At 43.6% G+C, this 23,978-nt stretch overlaps 1 pseudogene; it reads right to left on the bottom strand.

Annotated features, from left to right (window-relative positions):
• Nucleotides 1-236: 236 nt before the first annotated feature.
• The window catches only part of LOC147888126 (uncharacterized), a 38,886-nt pseudogene continuing 15,144 nt past the window's right edge, over nucleotides 237-23,978 (bottom strand).

Here is a 23,978-nt window from a genome sequence, read left to right as displayed (position 1 = left end):
CTAGCCCAGTCGACAACAAGCAGCAAGGTATGACCACACGACGACCCACAGCGATAACAGGGAGAGGGGACTGCCGAATGCGCGAGGAGCGTCGGAATGCCATCTTGGTTAACCACTAAGCTTGCCCTCTTGGACAAAGAATTAGAAGGGAGTAGAGGTAGGTCACGAGAGGGCACTCGCGGGAGGAAGTTAAGCAACTGGGCTCTTAGGATACCAGCACAACAGCGTGCTCTACTTCAACGATTTCGCGAATTCAGGGCCTCACTCAACAAACCGTCAACATCCTCGGCATCGCAGGCGACAGCAACAGCCAAGCGCGGCTTCCATCGACAGAACCAGCGGCAGCTCTTAGCCTTCACGGCCTCGACGGACATGAAGACGGAATCTTCATAGATTCCGTCAGAATCTTCAAAAGATTCCGACTGCCCATGAAGCACCACGTGGCAGATAGGGTTGGTCAGCAACCCTAGGTTTGGTTAGCCACCAGTGGTCAGTCACTTGACCATGGCAGATAGGATCTAACCAGGGTTAGGTTCAGTCAACCCCTAGTTAGGTGGTTTGACCACAGTTGGACATGTGGCAACCTTATCCTACCCACGTGCCACGTCATTACTGCCACGTCATCATCTTATCCTGTGCCACGTCATCAGCCACGTCACCTTAGCCACGTCATCACTGCCACGTCAGCTGCCACGTCATCACTGCCACGTCAGCTACCACATCATCACTGCCACGTCATCACTGCCACATCATCACTACCATGTCATTTGTGCCACGTCATCACTACCACATCATCGTTGCCACGTCATCACTTCCACATCAGCTGCCACGTCATCTGTGCCACGTCATCAGTGCCACGTCACCCTGCTGACATCATCTGTGCCACCTCAGCAGTCCAGTCAGCACTGACCCCTGCAGGCACAGTCCCTTGCCAGGCACACTGTGCACACACTGCATGTGCACACTCCTGCCACCTCAGCACAGAGCTTCACTGGCACACCTCTTGCTAAGCACAGTGCCACATCATCACTGCATGTGACTCACAGTGACACATCATCATTGAGCACCATTTGCACTCCTTTTGCCCCTCCACCTAGATCAAGTCATATCTCTTGATCCAAGAAGAATTTGAGGGTGCTCCAAAAAGGAAAGTCGCTCGATTTTTTGTGCTCTACGCGCTCGTTACATCACGCACACATTTCGGTGCAAGTTACACTCACATTTGAGCCTCGCCGACAAAATCACTTCCTTCACGCACATTTGCCTCTACATCGACGCATCTGACCCAGCACTTAAAAAGAACAAAAGAAAGGGAATTATTTGCTGCTCTTTCATCGATCGACGGTTGGTTTAGATCTAGATCAGAGTAGACTAGATCGCCATAGAGGGGACGCTTTGAATTCCCCAAGTTGCCAATCTAAGCCATGCCCGAAATTCCCGACTAGTACCTACTCGGAGTCAGTCCATACGCTCACATCCGATTTCACATCATTACATTACCTGAAACCTTACGTTCATCAGTTCAGTGAGCAGACTTCAGAGTTCAGAGGCATTGCAGATTGATTCAGTGGGCAGATAGCACTTGATTTCACACACACATGCCACCATTGTAAAGCCTATTTGGCTATCTCACGACATCGTGCACATAATTTTCAGCCTTGTAAAGCCTCTTGGCTATTCCCGGCATCATTGCCACAAGCCTTGTAACACAGATCAGATTTTGTATACTGCAGTTCTATCTTCACCGACGGTATAGAGATTTCACTTGGCATCTTCAGTGTCTTTGCAGTTGATTCATACAGAGTTTTCCAGGACACTTTTTGAGTACATTGCTTGCACCATGTCGACTAGCAACCTCAATCTGGAGGCATCTGCTAAGTTAGACAACTCCAATTACGGTACATGGAAATACCGAATGGAGACCATTCTTGTGCTTCAGGACAAATGGGAGTATGTTGATGGATCCATACCTAGACCATTGGCAGATCCAGCCACCAGTAGTTCTAGAATGGGATAAGAAAGACAAGTATGCCTATCACCTGATCAAGCAGAATGTGCAAGATGTCATGCTAGGACAGCTCAACACAGTCAAGACATCAAAAGAAGCATGGGATATGTTCGCAGCTCTCTACGAGTCCAAGAACACATCCAGGATTCTCACCCTGAGAAACCAGATCAACCAGAGTTTCCGCAACAGCAGTGAAACCGGTCATGCTTATGTACTCCGCATCAAAGACTACAACAATCAACTTGCAGCAGCAGGAGAGACTATGAATCCCGCAGAAATGGTTCAAGTAATCCTGAATGGACTAGGAGAAGGATATGAGAATCTGGTCCAGAGTATTGCCATCCAACGGCAAATTCCAACACTTGAAGAACTTCAGTCAGTTCTACTTGGTGAAGAACTCAGGACTCAGGCCATTCAAGCACGTAAAGGTCATTCTAATGATCAGGCATTCACCGCTTCAGACAGAAGCAAAGGCAAAGGCAGAAACAGAGGTAGATCATATCAGAAAAGTGGTCATCATCATCAACAAAATCAAAGTCAGAATCAGCATCAGCATCAGCAGCATCCTCAGCAACATCAAAATCAGCAAAGAGGAAATCATTCCAACCGAGGAAGATTCCAAGGACGAGGGAACGCATCCACCAATGTGTCAAACATTCAATGCAACTATTGTCACAAGTTTGGACACTATGAAAGAGATTGCCGCAAGAAGCAGTATGACCAAGGCGGTCAATCCAGCAGTAATCGAGGGAATTCCCGAGGAAGAGGAAATCATTGTGGTGGACATTCTAGTCACAGTCATTTTGCAAATGAACATGGGAATATGTTTCTTGCAAGTGAGGAATTGCATCAGACTAATACAATGCACCTAGACACTGATTTCAATCCCAAAGAAGATTTCAGTTATCAAGTCGACCAAGTGGAACAGGATCCTTGGTACATCGACAGCGGTGCATCATCTCATATGACAAATCATCAGGAATGGTTCACAGAAATGAAGCCATTAGAAGGTCAAAAGAATGTCATCTACACAGCAGACAATACACCGAATCCGGTTCAAGGGACAGGTGTTATCCCTATGAATAATTTCACTGGTACAAAAGGATTAGTCAAAGATGTGCTCTATGTTCCGAAGCTCAGCAAGAACCTTTTGTCAGTAGGTCAAATGACGGAACACAACTACAAAGTCATCTTCGACGGTGATGAATGCACTATCAGAGACAAATCCAAAAGAGGTCAGCTAGTAGCAAAAGGTGTCAAGGAAGGACGCTTATACAGGATGCTAGCTACAGTACCAGATAAACATGCCATGTCAGCTCAAATGCAACAGATGCCACTATCTGCAAAATGGCATAAGAGATATGGTCATGTCAACTTCAAGTACTTGTTAGATCTCAGGAATCAAAATATGGCAATTGGGATTCCGAAGCTACAGTTTCTTGGAAAGGTTTGTGAAGCATGCTGCTTCGGCAAACAAAAGCGAACCAACTTTGTCAGAAGTACTTCTCGTGCACGAGGTATTCTTGATTTAATTCATACAGATGTATGGGGTTATGCCCAGACCCGCAGCATCAATGGTTCACTTTATTACTTGACCTTCATCGACGACTTAATTGAGCTTTGGGATAGTTTACTTACTTCATTTCTTAAACCAGGCTTGGACTAAATGTGATTGTCCTAAACCAGCCAATGGTTGGAACATCATGAAACCATAGGCTGGTTTAACTCAATCCTGAACCAGCATGGTTGAACAGACATTAATTGTTGCTGACTAGCCTAGTGGCATGGTTGAGAAAAAATTAATAGCAATATATTTTGCAACAGAAAAGCAATATATTGTTATTTTACTAAACCAGCCGCCCGGTGGTTGGAACTTCATGCAACCATGGCTACTTCAGCTCAATCACCAATTATGTGATTGTCTTGAACCAGTGTGGTTGAACAAACATTAGTTAAACAGTGGCTACTTCAGCTTAATTATCAGTTATGTGATTGTCTTGAACTAGCGTGGTTGAACAAACATTAGTTGTTGACCAGCTCGGCGGTGTGGTTGAGCAAAAACTAACATCAATATATTGTTATTTTACTAAATCAGCCCGGTGTTTAAAACATCATGCAACCGTGGCTGCTTCAGCTCAATCACCGGTTAAGTGGTTGTCTTGAACTAGCGTGGTTGAATAGACATTAGTTGTTGAGGGTCCTGGTGGTTGAAATTATTGTGTTTCTTAATACTTAAATTAGTTAAATTTAAATTCCTACTATTTGCATCATATATCACTTAATTTCTAGATCGGGATGGCTTGGAGTTAATATGATTATCCTAAACCAGCCCGGTGCTGGTTCAAGATAAACAACAGTTATTACTGATTAAAATTGTGAAATTATGAAATGAAAACAAATATATTGTTATTTTTAAATTGTGAAATGCTATTTTCTAATTGTCAAATTCAGAAATGACAAGCAATATACTTGTTATTGTCTAATATGTGAAGTTGAGACCGTCAAGCTAAACCAGTCCGGTGGTGGTTGAAATTGTGACTATCCTAAACCAGCCCGATAGTTGAAATTGTGACTGTCCTAAATGTATCCTAAACTAGCCGAGTGGTTGACTATCCTAAACGTGCCCTAAACTAGCTCAATGATTGAAATTGTGACTGTCCTAAACCAGCTTGGTAGTTGAAATTGTGACTATTCTAAACCGGCATGGTGGTTGAAGTTGTTTTGCTTCTAGTAGCTTGATTTAATTATTAGATGATTAGTTCAATTTAGATTCATTATATACTTTAATTAGACAACGTTTTTGCACGTACTACGTTTTGTCTTGTTTTAGAGTGCAAAAAGGGGGTTCAATGTACTATTGTTCCATTTAAAAGAGGGCTCACAGTTCTGTTGTTTTCACATGTTGGGTCAACAGACAGAGTTGTATCTCATGTTTATGGATCAGAATCCTGACATTTCAGTTGGATAGAGGAGATTTGAGCATTCTTGTGTATCACATACAATCATTTGCTTTATTCTTTTACCGACTGATGCCAATCTACTTTGCTGACTCATAGGAGTCTAGGTCAGTGCAATGCACATACCATTTCTACATTTTAAATGATAGGAAACATGATACCTCATTTGTGCTGCATTCTTTTCTACTGCATTGGGAATGGCTAAAAAAGAAAAATCCCCTTGCAAAAAATATAAAACAACACTGGGTGTGGTTAGATGGTGTTGCCTTTCAATTTAAATTAGCTCGTGGATTCTACTTTGTCTCAAGATTCAAATCCCTCACCGGTCTAGACTAGAATTTCTTTGGGTCTAGCCATGGCAAGGGTGAACATGATGGATGTGGTGCAGTTATTAAGCAAGCTCTATTTAAATACCAATTAACGTGCCCTCAAGAAAAGCTCAATGATGCCCATGATGCTATAGTATGGCTTACAACCAACCTCTCCACAAGCGCATATTTAACATACAATAAACAAAGCCTTAAGAATAGTGTAGTATGTAGAGTGTTCCATCAAGTGAAAGTGGATAAAGTGCAAAGGAGAAGCCGGCACGATTGTGAGAAAATTCAAGGAGTTCGTGGTCTGCACAGAATATGGGGCTTTTCAAACCACCACCTGATTAAAACAAGAAAACTTTTTTGTTTCTGTAGTGTGTGCTGTGAAGATAGTGGGAGAGAGGGAAGGAGTCTCACTTGCGGCTTTCTCACATGAACAATTGGGGGAATACACACAAAGGTGGAGGCTGAAAATAGTTTTCCTCTTCTTAGTTGTGAAAGCCAAAAGAACTCTAGTACAAAGAAAATAGAAGAACCCTATATGTGGGTCTCAAACCAAACTCAACTAACTAAGGTGGCATACTAACTGAGCCACAAACTAGAGTAGATAAGGATAGCTGTCATCCAGCTATTATTCGTGGGCGGTGTACCAACCGCATCTCCAGCTAACAAGTCGGTGACATAAATGCACAACAGTCACCCTGGCATATCGCGAGTGGAGCTCGATATCTCAACACTCCCCCTCGAGCTCAATCCTAATTCCTGCACACCAAGCAGGTCTCTGAACTTGCGCAGCTTCTCTGCGCCCAATGCTTTCGTGAATATGTCAGCTACCTGATCCTCTGTGCTGACATAAACTAGATCAATAAGACCTAGTAAAACCTTCTCCCGCACATAGTGATAATGCACCTCAATGTGCTTTGTTCTGGCATGAAAGATTGGGTTCTTTGCCAAATGTATACTACTCATGTTGTCACAATAAATGACAACCGGCCCATCTGTAGACTGATGCATATCATAGAGTAGCTTATGCAACCAAGCTACCTCACATGCAGCCATTGCTGCACCTCTGTACTCAGCCTCCGTGCTCGACAAGGCAACTGTAGGCTGTTTCTTGCTGCTCCAAGTGACTGTAGCACTCCCAAAAGAGAACACATATCCACTAGTAGATCGCCTATCAGAAATACTACCAGCCCAATCAGCATCAGTGTATCCATGCAATTGTATCTGAACCCCAGTCTCATAAAATAGTCCATACTGCAATGTGGACTTCACATACCTGAGTATGCGTCTAGCTGCATCAAAATGCGGTTTCCTTGGAGCCTGCATAAACTGACTTACCAACCCAACAGCATAGCTCAAATCTAGCCTGGTAATAGTCATGTAAATCAAACTTCCTACTATGCGTCTGTACATAGTAGGGTCTTCCAGAAGCTCACCTGCATCTGCGCTCAGCTTCACATTCTGCTCCATAGGAATTGAAATAGGCTTACAACCTATCATCCCATATTTGGACAGCATGTCCAGTCCATACTGCCTCTGCAAGAGCTGTATCCCACTTGGTGATCTAATCACCTCAATGCCCAAGAAATAACGCAGCTCTCCCAAATCCTTCATCTCAAACTTCTGCCTCAATAGCATTTTCACATGAAGGAAGGATATCTTCATCACTATCACCTGTGATGATCAAATCATCAACATAAATGACCAGCAGCATAATCCCTTTCTCTGTTTTTCTCACATAGAGTGAGAAATCTGCCTTGGAAATCTGAAAGCCAATAGTGACAAGATACTGTCCTATCTTGTCAGACCATGCTCTAGGTGCTTGCTTCAAGCCATACAAGGCTTTCTTCAACCTGCAAACAAACTCAGGATGAGTAGCATGAACATAACCTGCTGGCTGCTCCATAAAGACCTCTTCTTGCAAATCACCGTGCAAGAAGGCATTCTTTACATCCATCTGATGTAAAGACCATCCCTTTGATGCAGCCATAGCAATGGCTGCTCTTACGGTTGCCATCCTTGCAACCGGGCTGAAAGTTTCTTCATAATCAATGCCATATGTCTGTGCATACCCCTTGACAACTAATCTTGCCTTGTATCTATTCACAGAACCATCTGCATTGTGCTTGATCTTATAAACCCACTTACAGCCAATTGCATTCTTGTCTTTAGGCAAAGGCACCAATTCCCATGTAGCATTTGCATCCAAGGCATCCATTTCTTCATCCATGGCTTTCTCCCATTTTTCATTTCCCATGGCTTGCTCAAAAGAAGTGGGTTCTGGTTCCTGTATCACTTTGACCATATAGGCATAGTGAATGGCTGTAAATCCATCATATTTCAGCCTATCCACAGGATACCTGACCCTGGTAGACCTGCGCAAAATAGGATCACTTCCAGGTGCTCTCAAAACATCCCTGGTCTTCCTTACTCCAGGTGTAACAACAGAAGGAATACCCAACTCATCATCAATGCTCTGTTCTGAGCCACTGGATTCACCATCCACACAAGACTGACCTGCATTCACATCAAACATGGGCTGATCTACCTTCTCTTTTCCTTTTTGTGATACCTGCGTACCACTCTCTGCATTGCTTTGAGGGGATTCTCCTGATCTCAATCTGCCTGTCCATGGCGAAGTATGTGAACCACTGGTAGAGGACACTCCAGGTCCACTGATATTTTGTGATTGCTTCTGTGCATTCTGTGCAGCATTACCATTTTGTGCATCTACATCAATCATCACATTTACTGGTTTATACCAGCTGCTCATCTCATAAAAAACAACATCTTTGCTCACTGTGAACTTACGTGTAGAAGGGTTATAGCATCTATACCCTTTCTGCTGCAAAGAGAATAACCAATAAAGACGCACTTCTCAGCTTTTGGATCCAACTTGGACCTCAACTCATCTGGCACATGAGAAATATCTGGTTTCCTACCAGTATACATCTCCTCTGGCGTCATGCCATGTATTGCTACAGTGGGAGTCCTGTTCATTATATAGACTGCTGTAGCAACTGCTTTAGCCCAATAATAATCTGGTAGATCTTTTTCATTTAGCATAGCCCGAGATACCTCTCCAATATGCCTGATTTTTCTTTCTGCAATTCCATTTTGCTGTGGGGTATGACTGCATGAATATTGCTGCTTTATACCATGCTCCTGCAAGAACCTTGCAAACTCATTTGAGAGGTACTCTCCCCCTCCATCTGACCTTAGGCATTTTATTTGCAGGCCTGTTTCTTTTCCAACCATAGCTTTGAAAGCTTTGAAGTGCCCAAACACTTCACTTTTCTTTTTCATAAAATACACCCACAGTTTTCTACTGAAGTCATCAATAAATGTGACAAAATAGTGACAGCCTCCAATAGATGCAGCTTTTGTAGCCCACACATCAGAGTGGATTAATTCCAATGGCTTTTTACTCTCTTGAACATGCCTAGGAAAAGGTTTCCTTACTTGTTTCCCAAATTGACAGGCTTCACAAACCTTGTGCATTTCTGCAACCTTGAATTTAGGCAATCCTGCAACAATATTTTGGGCTTGCATTAATTTAAGTCGCTGTATATTAACATGACCAATGCGTTTGTGCCAGATATCAATATCTGCAACTACATCGGTCCCATCTGCAAACATTGCTGCACTCAATTCAAGCATGTCCGCATCCAACGTAAACATCTTGCCCTTTTTCTTTCCTTTTGCTATCAATCGACCATTATTTTTCATATCCTCAACAAAGCATCCATGAGGATTAAATCTGACCTGCAAGCCCTGCTCAACCATCTGACCAACAGAAACCAGGTTCTTGGTGATGTTCGGGACATGAAATACATCAGACAAGTATTTCTTTTTCCCATCCTGCATAGACAAAGGAATTTTGCCAATCTGCACAATAGGATGTGCAGTATCATCACCAGTCTCCACAAATCCTGGTTTTTCCATTTTCCTTGCATCTTGCATCCATTCTGCATGACCTGTCATGTGGTTTGACGCACCTGAGTCAACATACCACACATCATTTCGTTCTTCTGCACTTGTCACAGAATTGGTCATATGCTGCACCATAAATAGATGCTCATTTCTGTCATCACCCTGCCTATTAGAAGATGCATAATTGCCTTGCTGCAATTTTCCAGTCATAATGTCATTCTGCTTTTTATAGCAGTCCTTAGCCATATGACCCATTTTGCCACAATAGTAGCATTCAACATTGCTGTTTGCATTTTGGCCTCTTTGCCATCCACCACGGCCTCTTTGGCTCCCCCTGTCTCTAGAGTTACCACGTCCTCCTGCATAGGATTGGTTTTCTTGCATTTGTTGCATATTCTGATTTCTACCATGGCCTGCAGATCGGCCTCCTCTACCTCTGCCTCTACCTCTGCCAGCATTTGAGTAGAAGACAGTTTCTTTTGAAGCTCCTGCTGAAGAAGATGCATCCCCATTTCTCTGCTCTTCAGAAATTAGAAGAGCAATCAACTCCTCAAAATCTGGAAATTTTTTATGGACGGCAATGGATGTCCGGAATTGTGCATAATCCTTTCCTAGACCATTCAAGGTCACAGAAACCAAATCGTCATCATCCACTGGCGACCCAATGGAAGCAAGTGCATCCGCAATTTTCTTCACCTTCATGTGGTAGTCATTGATGCTCATGTTTTCTCTCTGCACATTATGCAGCTCCTGCTTGAGCTGCATTTTCCTGGCTTGCGTATTTGTGCTGTACATTTTTGCCAAAGTATCCCATGCCTCCTTTGGCGTACTTGCATCCTGAATATGCACAATCATGGAGTCCGAAATACTGATAGACAGCCAGTACATAACTTTCCTGGCTCTCTCATGCCATCCTTTGAATGCCTGCATTTCCTGTTGACTGGGAACATTAGGAAGAACAGGTTCTTCTTCATTTCCTGTAATGAACTCCCAATAGCCTTTTCCCATCAAGAAGTTCATCATTCTAAACTTCCATGCCTGGAAGTTGTTCTTGTCAAGCTTTTCAGTGACAATCTGTGAAAGAGAATCAGATGCCATTATAGAACACTGCAAAATATTCTGTCACTGCAAAAAACACAGCTTTTGCCTCACACAGGCAGAACTGCAAAACTGACGAAAGTGGTATTTCACCACACAGTCACTTCCTAGTGACAATTTTGCATCAACAGGCAACAAGCATGAATCTGCAACTCCCAATATCTCTGCACAAAGGCATACGATGCAATTTCTGCGGCAACTTTTCACCAACCCGCAGAACAGTGGTCGCATAGCAAAAACAGGGCCTTTTTCTGAGTGCCTGTGGAGAACTTCCGTCTCCAAAACGGGCCCCGAAATGACCTCGAATCAAAAAAATAACGTCACACCGCGAAGGGCATCTCAATCTGAGACAGTGCGCTCTTGCACTTCTGGCTGTGCTACCTGCAGAGATTTGCTCCCAAACTTGAAATAGGAGAGCAACATTGGTCCTCTTACTAGGACACCACGAACTTGGCTTGCTTTCTTGAGCTCCTTACCACGAACAAGGCTCTGATACCATGTGAAGATAGTGGGAGAGAGGGAAGGAGTCTCACTTGCGGCTTTCTCACATGAACAATTGGGGGAATACACACAAAGGTGGAGGCTGAAAACAATTTTCCTCTTCTTAGTTGTGAAAGCCAAAAGAACTCTAGTACAAAGAAAATAGAAGAACCCTATATGTGGGTCTCAAACCAAACTCAACTAACTAAGGTGGCATACTAACTGAGCCACAAACTAGAGTAGATAAGGATAGCTGTCATCCAGCTATTATTTGTGGGCAGTGTACCAACCGCATCTCCAGCTAACAAGTCAGTGACATAAATGCACAACAGTCACCCTGGCATATCGCGAGTGGAGCTCGATATCTCAACATGTGCATCATAGGGGATCATGACAATTGTGAGAACATTGCAACTGTGAAGACATGGGAATGAGTTCAAGTTTTCCCTCTACGTTCAGATGGAGTGAAAAACAATGGAGAGACAAACGACTCACCACAGTCTGGAAGAGGGGGATAACTTTGCAGCTGTCATCACTACCTTTGGGGAGAACGAGGAAGATGACCCATACTTTCTATTGCAATGCACAAAACCTAAGCACAAAGTTGAGTAAGCATTTACGAATAATTGGGGAACAACCTATAGAAGTGGGATGTAGTAGTTGGAGCTTTTTAGTACAAAAAAAATCCAAAAGAGGCCGCAATTACAAACTACTACATAAGAGTTCACAAACATTTTTGTACTCTCATATAGTAAGAGCTATTGAGTTTTAGATGCAATCTATTCCACAATGAAAGAAGGGCAAGGGTGTCTTCAAATTGGATTTAGACATGCATGAGCACTGTTATGGATAAAATTGTCTAAGGAAAAAGGCATTAATATGTATGTGTGTTTGTATATGTGGCAATAGTATAATCAAATATGGTGTGCATAGGGCCCAAGGTTGAGGTGGTAGGGCATGACCATGTGCCACCCTTCCATGTAAGAGGACCCATAAGGTGTGTTGTACATAATCCATAATAGTAATATTATAAAATGCAAGGTGGCATGGCTCCTCCATGTGCCACCCCTCCTCCTAGGATGCAATAATTGAGATATGGCTCAAAGTCCATGGGAGAAGCAATATAAAATGGGTGGAGATGGCTATTATATTGAGTTATTCCCTCCATATGGGATAGGCCCATGTGGGGGAGGTATAGAAGGACAAAGAGAGCTAGTTAAATAATGGGGAAAGTAGGATGAGGTGGCAAGATTCCTTGTGCCAACCCTCCACTTGTCCTCCTAGAGGTTTGAACCTATTATAAAATTGGAAAGAGACCAAGGGAGTATCATAGACTTGAGATATGGGGCTTGATTTATGTGAAAAATGGAGGCAAAGGGTTGTCGCACACAATTGAGAGTGCGTACCCACCTAGCCCACATGGAAGACTTTTCCACACACACCATGCATGTGGGAGGATACATTAATGTGGAGAGACCCCCTCTTTTGGCTATAAAAGGAAGGGGCTATTCCTTGATGAGACACGCTCATTCTTGTAAAGCCACCTAGCTAGTATTTTGATATTTCCCTCTCATCCCTTCTTTCCAATAAAGTATGGTTCACTTCCCTTGATGTCTTCATCTCAACATTCCTCTTCCTATCATGTACATGCTTCTCTTCCCCCTCTCCCTTTCCCCTTGTGTCATAGTCTCCCTTTTCCTTCCCTCCACTTCTAATTCCTTGTTCACCCCTATGACATCCCTTCGCCCTCGTGATCTCCTTTTCTCTATGGCCTTTGAGCGTAGCCATACTTAGTCTCTAGCCTCTGATCTCGAAAACTTTTTCGGCTAAAAGTTTTGGTGTGGCTGCTGGGATACGAATCTCCACGACTAGTGGCAAATCTTCTATTCGTATGGGTTACATCAACAAAACTATACCATCTGTGCTCTTTCTAAGCTACTGCGCGTGCATTCGGTTCGTGCGTCTCCTGCGCGACAGTTCTCTGGACTGCTGCGACTTCTGGTTGCGGACAGTTTTCTGCGCTTCAGTTCTCTAGACTGCTGCGACTTCTGGTTGCGGACAGTTTTCTGCGCTTCAGTTCTCTGGACTGCCGCGACTTCTGGTTTGCGAACAGTTTTCTGCGCTTCAGTTCTTTGGACTACTCTGGTCGCGGACTGTTTCCTGAGCCCCTGCAAAAGAGTAACAGCAGATCCCGCGCCCCCCCTATCTCTCCTTCTCTTTCTCTTTCTCTTTCTCTTCTGCTTCTCCTCTCCTCTCCTCTCTTTTTATTAAAGAGTAGGATTGGAACCCAAGACCTCCCCCTTCACAAAAGAAAGTCTTACCATTGGGCCAACAAGTTGGAAGTGGTAAAAATGTAATGATTTTTGTTCATATATTAAAATCACGGGAGCTGTAACTCTCTAACCATAAGGAGTTTGCTCTTGTTGTAAAAAGCAAAAATATTTCATTTTATGTTCTCTATCCACTTCTCTTGCTAGATCGCTAATTCAGAACTTCTCCAAGCCCACTTCACGGACGCACGCCTCACGAGAAGGGTGGACATTTATGTCACTTCTCGACGCGTTTAAGGAATTGGTGCCTGTTCCTCCGCACCTTACGGCTACCAATGCACGAGATGTCTTCCTTGATCTTCATGTCGACCTTCAACGGCTGATTGTCCAGTGCATTATTGATGGTGATGACGGGTGGAATGACACACCGTGGATGATTCAGGGTGACGAACTACTGATACGCTGGGAGGATTTTGACTTTACTTCTACTCATTGTGCGGTGATCGAACTACTTGCTGCTTCAGAGCTTCAGAGGTAATCAAAACGGTTTCCTTCTTCGAAGGGTGGGATGCTCCCCAAGCTTGGGGGGAGATTTGGCGCATCTGCTTGTTGATTCCTGTGGAAAAGCTCGTCCTAAATGGTTTATTCACAATCTCATTACAAAGGTTTCTAGGCCTTGGCTATGGTTGGTAATGTTTCGACCAAGGAATCCATTTGTACCTAATCAGCCTTTTGTGCCTCATTTCGAGCTTCAAATTGTAATTCTTTTTGGGCTTAAGATAAACTATCAACAAAGAATTGCAAGTTTATTTGGTGCTGAACGTTTGGCTCAAGTGTTGAATTCTCCCCACCCTCTCCTCCTACCTATTTTGGACTACCGAGAAACTTGGGATGTCCGAATTCTCATCTTGGTGTGATGACATCTTGGATTCTTCAATTTGATGGAGCTTACAAACCTTCGACCAAGGCGGCTAGCGTGGGTGTGAAGCTCACTTCACCAGGTGGTGAGGAGTTTTGTTACAGCAAGTCTTCGCCCGCAAGTATTTGCAATCAAGCTGAGTACTCGGCGCTCATTTTTGGGCTACAAAAGGCACAAGAACATCAGGCCAAGCAATTGGAGATGCAAGGAGATTCTCAACTAGTGTGTGAACAAGTTAGTGGAAGGTGGAAGATGCGGAGCAAAGGCTTGGTTCCACGACATCAACAGGCCTTGGAACTCTGCAACCAGTTTGAAGAGGTAAAAATTCAGCATATCCCTCGAGCTCGAAATCTTGTTGCTGATTTCTTGGCACGTGAAGCTTGTATTTCAATCACGCATGACGGGAGTGGAAGCGCCTCCCCAACAAAGACACAAGCCACGAAGGAGGGTGATCGTTTGTAAGGAATGCAAAGGTTGTGGTCTTCATGAAACTAAGTGTTGGGCATACTTGATACGAGTTCACCGACTTTGGAAGATCATCAGGAGGGTTCTCAAGGACATTGCTCAAAAGAAGGATGCCAGACCGCACACCCCTTGAAGAAATAGAATGGCGACTACAAGAACTGGAAGAAGCTGAAGGTGATGTGCAAGCTCTCCAACTGTTGACATTTGTCATGGCATTCTTGTTTGCCTTGATGAACAACCTCATGCGACGCCGCACCTCTAACCCTCGCATGTAATGATCAAAGTGATATCATGAGGATTGGTCCTTTTAAGATTGTCTATGTGCTATTCTATGCTGAAGATTTTTCTCGTGTAATATTTCACACTACTCCAGTCACACCCTACCCTGCCTATGTGTGCTTTTTGGATGTATCTTCACCCGATTTTCAGTTCAAGCTTCCTCTTACTATTGTTCGTCCATAGATAAGCCACTCTTTCCCATCTTCCAAGCATGGCTGACATTCCCGTGTTTTGTGGACGGCTAGAAGAAAATCCAAATGAGTATCTTGTGGCTTTCAAATGCCGTTGTGTCTCTCTCAACTTTCTTACTAAAGACAGATGGCTATTGGTTCTCCCCACATTTCTAGAAGGTTTGGCTCAAGTGTGGTATGAGAAGCAAACCGAAGATGTTCGCCAAAGCTGGCCAAGGTTGACAGCAGCAATGATTGAGTATTTCGGCAAAGAAGAGGAGCCGAAGAATGTGTACCTGCAGGTGGCAAATTTGAAGCAGTCAGAAGGTGAGACGGTGCGTCGATATGTGGATCGAGCGGCCGTGCTCCTGGACCGTTTGATTGCCACACAGGAGGACAATGCCGGATTTCGAGCTGGAATGACTCAGCATGTGCCGGGCTACCTTGTAGCAGGAGCGAGTGATGAATTCCGCCTCAAGCTTAAATGGGAGAATCCAGAAACTATGGTGCTAGCACATGAGATTGCTCAAAAGTTTGACAAAGTTCAGTCTGACCCCGCTTCAAAGAAGACGATTGTCCCTTCGCATCCCCCTCCATTCCTGCAACAACAACCTGGGGGGTCTAACTCAGGGGCATACCCCCACCCCTCAGGGATGTATCCACCGCCTCCACCTCAAATGTATGGTCCTCCCTTAGATGCTTACCCTCAACAAGGTGGATATCCTCATCCTCTGCCTCGAAGATTTCCCCAGCCTCGCCCACGAGCCCCCCTCCTCTCTACTCCTGTGGCCCCTCCAACTAAAGAGGCCCTTCCTGCAACAGAACCTGGAGTCAATGACCTAGCCAAGGCCCTGAATGATCTTCGGCTTGAGATGGTGGGCATCAGAAATCAAGCCAATCGCCCTCCAAGAGATCGTGCTAATGTTGTATGCTACGAGTGCCACCAGAAGGGTCATTATCGCACAGAATGCCCCAATATTCCAAGGGTGAATCTTCTAAGTGAGTCGGGCACTGAGGATTCTGATGTGGAGATCCTTGATCTCAAGAAAAGAACTCGTGCTACCTCGGACCCCTCTCCAAACCGTGGACCAGGCCACCCCAAGAAGAAGGTGTCCTTCTCAGAGCCCTCAGATGCTGAGATGGCAGACCCACCAACAGAGAAGACTAAAAGATCTCGCAGGAGTAAGTGGTCACCCTCGGATTTTCCCATCGGCTCAGGGCAAGAGGACTATTCGGTCATTCAGGACCTTGCTCATCGGTCTTTGAGCATCACACTCCCTCAACTAATAGCATTAAGCCCTAAGGTGAGACGTGAGCTGCAGCAGGGTCTCTCAACAAGGAAGAGCAAGAAGAAGGGAAAGGTACGAGAGGTATCTTCTATCTCTGAAGAAATTGATCGGCACCCACACACAGTTGATGTCGTCATAGATAATTGCCGTGTCAAAAATGTGTGTGTTGATGGGGGAGCTGCATGTAATATCATGGTGCCCCGCATCATGAAGAAATTGAATTTGAAATGTACAAGGCGTTCCTCCACTCGAATCAAGGTAGCAGATGGTCGACGACTCTCCACCATGGGAGTCATTGAGGATTTGCCCATCACTGTCAATGGGTTGACCACCACTGTCAATTTCTATGTAGTGGACATTGAAGATACAGGCAGAAGTTACCCAGCCATACTCAGGAGACCATGGTTGAGAAAAAGTGATGCAGTCAGCTATTGGAAGACAGGACACATGTCTTTTGGTGCTTCCAAGGAGAAAATCCCTGTGCAACCTGGTGCCATGGAACTGGAAGAAGAAGAGGAGCATGACAGTGATACTCTCTCATCTTCAGTGTCTGCGTCCATGGAAGAATCAGACGGGGGGGAGGAATTCTCAAAGGAGGAAGTTTACATGATGGGGGTGTCTCCGACCCTGCCACCTGCAGAAAAGATAACAGCTAGTCCTCAACAACTCGAATCAATGCTTTCTCCAGACCTCACTCCAGGTGAGAAAGATGAGTTTCTTGAAATGTTTAAGGATTTCCCTGACCTCTTTGCAACTAGCTACCACCACCTTCGCCATGTGACTGCCATAGAGCACAAGATAGAACTCAAGCCTAATGCAAAGCCTGTGGCTCAGAAGTATCAGAGATTAGGGCCCCTGCAGACCGACGCTTTGCGCTCAGAGTTGCAAAAGCTTGTAGAGGCTGGGTTTATTGTTCCGGTTCACAATATTGAATGGGTTTCACCAGTGGTAGTCATCCCAAAGAAAAACAACAAGTGGCAGGTTTGCATCAACTATAAGAAGCTCAATGCTGCCACCAAGAGGGATCATCATCCTCTACCCTTTCAAGACCTCATTCTTGAGAAGGTAAGTGGTCATGAGATGTATACTTTCTGTGATGGTTACTCTGGGTTTTATCAAATCAGAATTGCCGAGGAAGATGTGCTTAAAACCACATTTACCACACCTTGGGGGACATTTGCATTCAAAGTAATGCCATTTGGCCTCACCAATGCTCTTGCCACCTTTCAAAGATTTATGCAGATGGTGTTTGCTCCTTATTTGGGGGATTTCTTGGAGGTGTTTTTAGATGATTTCTGTATATTCTCATCACGTCAGGAGCACATCATGAAGGTTAGATTGGCCTTCCAAAGGGTCAATGATGCAAATGGCAGTCTCAACCCTAAGAAATGCACCATTGGAGCCACTCAAGGGAGGTTATTGGGACATGTTGTCTCATTCGAGGGCATCAAGCCTGACCCCGAGAAGGTAGAAGCCATCCTCAAGCTCTCCCCACCTACAACCAAACGTCAGGTACGCTCATTTGTCAATCTAGCAGGATACTATCGCCGCTTCATTGATCAGTATGCTGCTTTGACACGGCCCATGACTATGCTATTAAAAGATGGGGTTGATTTTTCTTGGGATGAGGATTGTGATCATGGTTTTGCACAAATCAAGAATGCTCTGGCTTCAGAACCCATTCTACGCAATCCAGACTGGTCAAAGACCTTCTATATCAATCTTGGGTTTGGTGAGCACACTCTGACAGGTATTCTTCTCCAGCAAGGGGAGGATCGGTTCATGTATCCCGTTCGATTTGCTTCTCGACAATTGCTCGACACTGAGCGACGCTATTCAGAGGCCGACAAGCATGCCTTGTCTTTGGTGTTTTGCATTGAGAAATTTAAGCATTATGTGGCTGGAAAGTCCTTCTTTATACTCACTAGCACTGGTCTTGCAAAGCAGGTTCTTCAATCACCAAATCCCATGGGCCAGTTGGCCAAATGGTTGGCAGTTCTACAAGAATATGATTTTTCTTTCAAAATTGTAAAAGGGGGTTGTTCCAACTTGAAGAATGCTTTGATTGATTTAGAGGAGTGCCTTGATGTAACCCTTGTAGCAGCCATAGAAGTTGGTGATCCTTGGTATGGTGGTATCTACAAGTTTTTGACCGCTTTCTCCTTTCCTTCAGAAAGTACTAGCTATGAGAGAAAGAAGATCCGCAGAGATAGTAGGCGCTACACCCTCCTTGATGGGGGGATCAGAAGGTCACTGAAGCCGTGTGGGCTTACAACATCACTCATAAAACATCTATAGGTCACACCCCTTTTGAGTTGGTGTATGGTACTGAGGCAGTTTTACCACTATCTTATCCATTTGGTGGTCCAATCTGTTATCAAAGCATAGCACAACATCCCCCTCAGCAAAGTGTCTTACCCATCCCTTGCGAATCTTAGCATCCAATCAGGCCTTTTGTCGATTCTTTTGGATCTCTGTTTGGTGTAGTGCATGGCGTCGGGTCTCATCTAACTTCTCAAGTTGTACCAAGCTGGCCTCTACATGTTCATCTTCTGTCATCCTCTGTTCCTGGTCTGCTGTACAAGTTCAGGAGCTGCATGAACCATATGGCAAGAAGGTGATCAACAAGTGTTACCTCAAGCCTTTCTTTGTGCGTGATGGTCCCAGGCATGGAAATGATGTGCATTCCCTGCCTGGGGGGGGGAACTGTTATGGATAAAATTGTCTAAGGAAAAAGGCATTAATATGTATGTGTGTTTGTATATGTGCCAATAGTATAATCAAATATGGTGTGCATAGGGCCCAAGGTTGAGGTGGCAGGGCATGACCATGTGCCACCCTTCCATGTAAGAGGACCCATAAGGTGTGTTGTACATAATCCATAATAGTAATATTATAAAATGCAAGGTGGCATGGCTCCTCCATGTGCCACCCCTCCACCTAGGATGCAATAATTGAGATATGGCTCAAAGTCCATGGGAGAAGCAATATAAAATGGGTGGAGATGGCTATTATATTGAGTTATTCCCTCCATATGGGATAGGCCCATGTGGGGGAGGTATAGAAGGACAAAGAGAGCTAGTTAAATAATGGGGAAAGTAGGATGAGGTGGCAAGATTCCTTGTGCCAACCCTCCACTTGTCCTCCTAGAGGTTTGAACCTATTATAAAATTGGAAAGAGACCAAGGGAGTATCATAGACTTGAGATATGGGGCTTGATTTATGTGAAAAATGGAGGCAAAGGGTTGTCGCACACAATTGAGAGTGCGTACCCACCTAGCCCACATGGAAGACTTTTCCACACACACCATGCATGTGGGAGGATACATTAATGTGGAGAGACCCCCTCTTTTGGCTATAAAAGGAAGGGGCTATTCCTTGATGAGACACGCTCATTCTTGTAAAGCCACCTAGCTAGTATTTTGATATTTCCCTCTCATCCCTTCTTTCCAATAAAGTATGGTTCACTTCCCTTGATGTCTACATCTCAACATTCCTCTTCCTATCATGTACATGCTTCTCTTCCCCCTCTCCCTTTCCCCTTGTGTCATAGTCTCCCTTTTCCTTCCCTCCACTTCTAATTCCTTGTTCACCCCTATGACATCCCTTCGCCCTCATGATCTCCTTTTCTCTATGGCCTTTGAGCGTAGCCATACTTAGTCTCTAGCCTCTGATCTCAAAAACTTTTCCGGCTAAAAGCACATATTGGGGTGTCTTGGAGCGGTGGACGAGGACAACTAAGCGTATCCTGCATTACCACAGTGCTATCCTAAAATTCATTGCAAAGTGCTATAATAAAACAATCCCCTTTAGGCTGATCATCTTTAACTGTCAGATTTTAGCCACTGGGCTACTGAAGACATAAGAGTAGTCCTATTTCATCGCTTCATCCACCTCGTGTATTAAGCAATCGTGTATAAAAATTGAGATCCACCCGAGTTTGCTTTGGTCGACTATATACAATCGGTTAACATTTTACTCGGGCAGACCTGAGGTAATTTGTATATGCTCACAAAATATTACGCTCACATAATGTTAACACTAAGAATAAACCAACTGTCTTTCCAGAGACATTTAAGTATTAACATGGAAGCAGGTCGACACAAAATCAGGTATTATGAGCACCATAGATCATGGATGATGGTAGTCCAAGAAAGTACACAAGTCCAAGAAATGCTTAGAAGATTTTTACTTCAAAAATACGATGGCATTTTGTGGCTCAAGGAAATTCCCAACTCCCGGCTATCTTATCAACCTCTCTATAGGAAGCATCTCTCTATCTTATCCGCTCTAGTGTGTGAGGACCTCCAATTACTCACCTGCTAGTTACCACATCTGGGTTTGCATGATCAATAGAGTGTAATTAATTACCAGTCCCCGGGCTTGCATGCTCAGTGGAGTGCAATTAATTATCAATCATCAGGCTTGCATGCTCAGTAGAGTGTAGGTAATTACCATAGTTAATTACCAGGATGGTGTCATAAGAATCTATGTGAACTCCTAAACGAATGAATTGTAAATGAATTCTAAATCCTAAACGAATGAATTGTATGACATTCATGGTGTGTGTAGGAGAGTTCATTGAGCCCGGCCTTCTCATTCTTCTTTCATACAACCTGACATGTCCACCTCTCATCATTCGATTGAGGTGGATAGTCTTCTCTGTCAACGTGTTGGAACTCTAGCAAAGATATGCAAAGATAATGTGCAAGTATAATAATACTAGTAGTAATAGAAGCAAACCACTGTGGTGGTAGTTAATATTCGAGTGTGCAACCAACCACTACACTAGCAACCACTTATCCTATATTAGAGGAGTGGTAAGCCCCTAAAAAACACCCGAGTAATATATATCCAAGATTTACTCTTATACATTTTGAATTGGTTTCACTCAGAATGAAAAAGTGGTTCTGAGGTTGAAGTTGAAACAAAAAAAAAAGACGGGTGAAAACAAAAAAACAAAGTAGCCGAAGCTCCAAGAGATCAGGTGTGCCATCTCTGAAGAACTTTATATTCACACAAGGCTTTCAGGACAGTGGCACGACATAGAGAACAGTGGTGAGAGCCTTCAATAATGTACTTCACAAACTGTGGGTCCTTATAATATTGAAGGCCTTCCCATAGTTCCTCCTACAATTGATCCATCTTTTGAATGAAAATATTGGGTCGATATTGTGGAACACTAAGTACCTCCTCCAATCAATTAATCTCTTGTATGACAGTCTTGGGTTACCGAGGGACCCATTGCAAAATGGCTTCATCTTTTCATAGGACAATAGGCTGAAGAAATGTCGTTGCTACCGTGGCTTTCCATCTATGTTCCTTTGTTGTTCCTTCACTGGTTTGTATCAAAGAGCATGCAAATTTCAATGATCTTTCTACAATATATAGACATATGGATCTATATAGATATTCAAAATCGTTCGTCGGACATTATGGTCCTTGTCCTAGCAAACGATCACTTCAATCACTTTGGAGCTTGTACAACATTACTTCGATCACTTTGGAGCTTTGTACAACATCAATTTGATCACTTCGTCTATAAAATTAGATATATACAGACATATAGATATATGTAGATATTGGGTCTGACATTACGGTGGTCCTTGGCCTATCATTTTCCAGTTTCCGAGCATTCTCCTACCATACTAAGTGCTACCATCATCATAGCAACATCTCTTCCTCTCTCATTAGCATTATCCAACCACTTTATTTCAAATCTTCAACTCTATTTAATCAAAATCTTTCGTCTCACATTATGGTCCTTGGCCTATCAAAGGACACTATCTAGTCACATAGCTGAGAAAACATCACTTTAGTCACTTTGGAAATATTATAATATTGCATATATATACATATACATATATTATTATATGTAAATATATATATATCTTAACAACTGCACTTACATTGAGAAATATGAAATCACATAACTAATCCACAATTCCTAAACAAATGAATTGTATGCCATTCATCTTGTCTTGTAATAATAACAATAGAAAAAAATCACTGTGTTGGTGGCATGCATATTACTAGTGTGCAACCAACCACCATGCTAGCGACCAACCACCTCGCTGGTGGCAGTTAAGTTAATATCATTATAATAATAATAGAAGCAAACCATTGTGCTAGTGGAAGTTACTATCCTAGTGTGCAACCAACCTCCGAGCTGTAACCAACCCAGTGCTACTATACTAGAAGCTATTACACTAGAATGAATCACATTGCAGCAAAGTGTTATCCTAAAATAGATACATTGCCCAAGTAAACTTTTGAAAAAATTAATAATTTAATAGATTACATACAGATTACATAAATTACATCTCAAAGACTCCTTTCCTTTAGATTACATCTCAAAGACTCCTTCCCTTTAGGAGGGGGCTAGTTCTGCATTACTTTGAGCAGGTTGCCTTTTTGAGCTCCTTGATTATAGGCTCAGCCATCCTTGCTCCTTTTCTTACTCCTTTCCTGAAAGGGGCTGGTTCCGTCCTTCAGGGGCCAGTTCCCTCCCTTCATGTCGCTTCCTCTTTCCTTGCTTTGAGCTTCCTGGTTGCAAGATAGGCCCTTCTTGCTCCTTTCTTAAAGGGGGTTGGTTCCTCCCTTCAGGCTCTTTTTCCTTGTAGTTAAGGCTCGGGGTTGGTCTTCTTCAATTCAAGCTCCTTGTCTTTTGCCATTTTTGCCCAAATGGCAAATTGAGCTACAGCATCTACTTTTTCGTCATAGATAGCTATAGCAGTAGGTAGGCACATTTGAATTGTCCATAACCTGGGCAATGGAAAATGATATTCTCTACATAGCGATCTTGGATGCATAAACATCCCAAAGCAAAAAACATGCACAGGGTGGTAGCACGATGGCCATCGGATCATATAGTCATCTATGATGGGGGTATGGCAGACCTGTTGGAATATGAAGCCAAAGTGAGTCAAAAATGAGTGTATTAGGTGTCTAGGGCGTGTTTTATAGTCTAGTGAGTCCTAGACATGCCATGTGTCATATTGGGAGTTATCCCATATACACTATGGCTTTCTAGAGTCGTGTCATACTATATAGTGTTGTACTTGTCTTGAGTCTTTTGATATCAGTCAACATCAAGCTATCTACATGTGAGTATTTTGGTTATCATTGCCTAGCACTTGTTCTTTCATTTTCCTTTCCATTTTGCTTTTCATTATGCTTTCCACATTTCCATTCCATTCCTAGCTAGCTACTAGATCTCTTCATATGGTATCAGAGCCATGTTCCTAGCCCTGCTCTCTCTTTCCCTTTCCCTTCCAAGAGGTTGAGGTGAGGGAGGCCAATGAAGTTACTCTAACTCCTCCTCCTTGGAAGGCTGCCCTCTTCTCTCCTTCCTTGAGCTCTCTTCTCCATGCCATGATCTGCCACCCCTCTTCTCCTTCCTTTAGCTATATCTTTCTGTGACCTGCGGACGATGCGACACTTCTATCTAGATCTAGAAGCAGAATGATGGCTTTGTGTCTTCAGCAAAGTTGTAGAGGACTTTGAGTAATACAAATTTTGTTTTTACATCATTGCAATCCGAGTTTTCTATGCAAAGTTACAGCCCTTGCAAGAAGTGACAAAATTTATTTTTACACGCGAATTTTGTTCTGGAGCTCAATGATTTTACAGCCCAAGCATGATGCAACCAGCTCAACGTGGAGGAGCTGTCCATCCTCTTCATCGTTGACCTCTGCTCCAGCTCGCCATTTGCTCCTTCTGCCCAACATTCTCTTGGAGCTGCTACCCACAAGTTCGTGCCCGCATTCTACCCATCATTCTCTTGGAGCTGA

Source organism: Dipteris shenzhenensis, chromosome 22 (assembly GCF_047967505.1).
Source record: "Dipteris shenzhenensis isolate YYH24624 ecotype China chromosome 22, Dip_SZ_1.0, whole genome shotgun sequence".
Taxonomy (NCBI): Eukaryota; Viridiplantae; Streptophyta; class Polypodiopsida; order Gleicheniales; family Dipteridaceae; genus Dipteris; species Dipteris shenzhenensis.
Note: the sequence above shows the minus strand (reverse complement) of the source record. Positions and strands in the feature narration are given on the sequence as shown.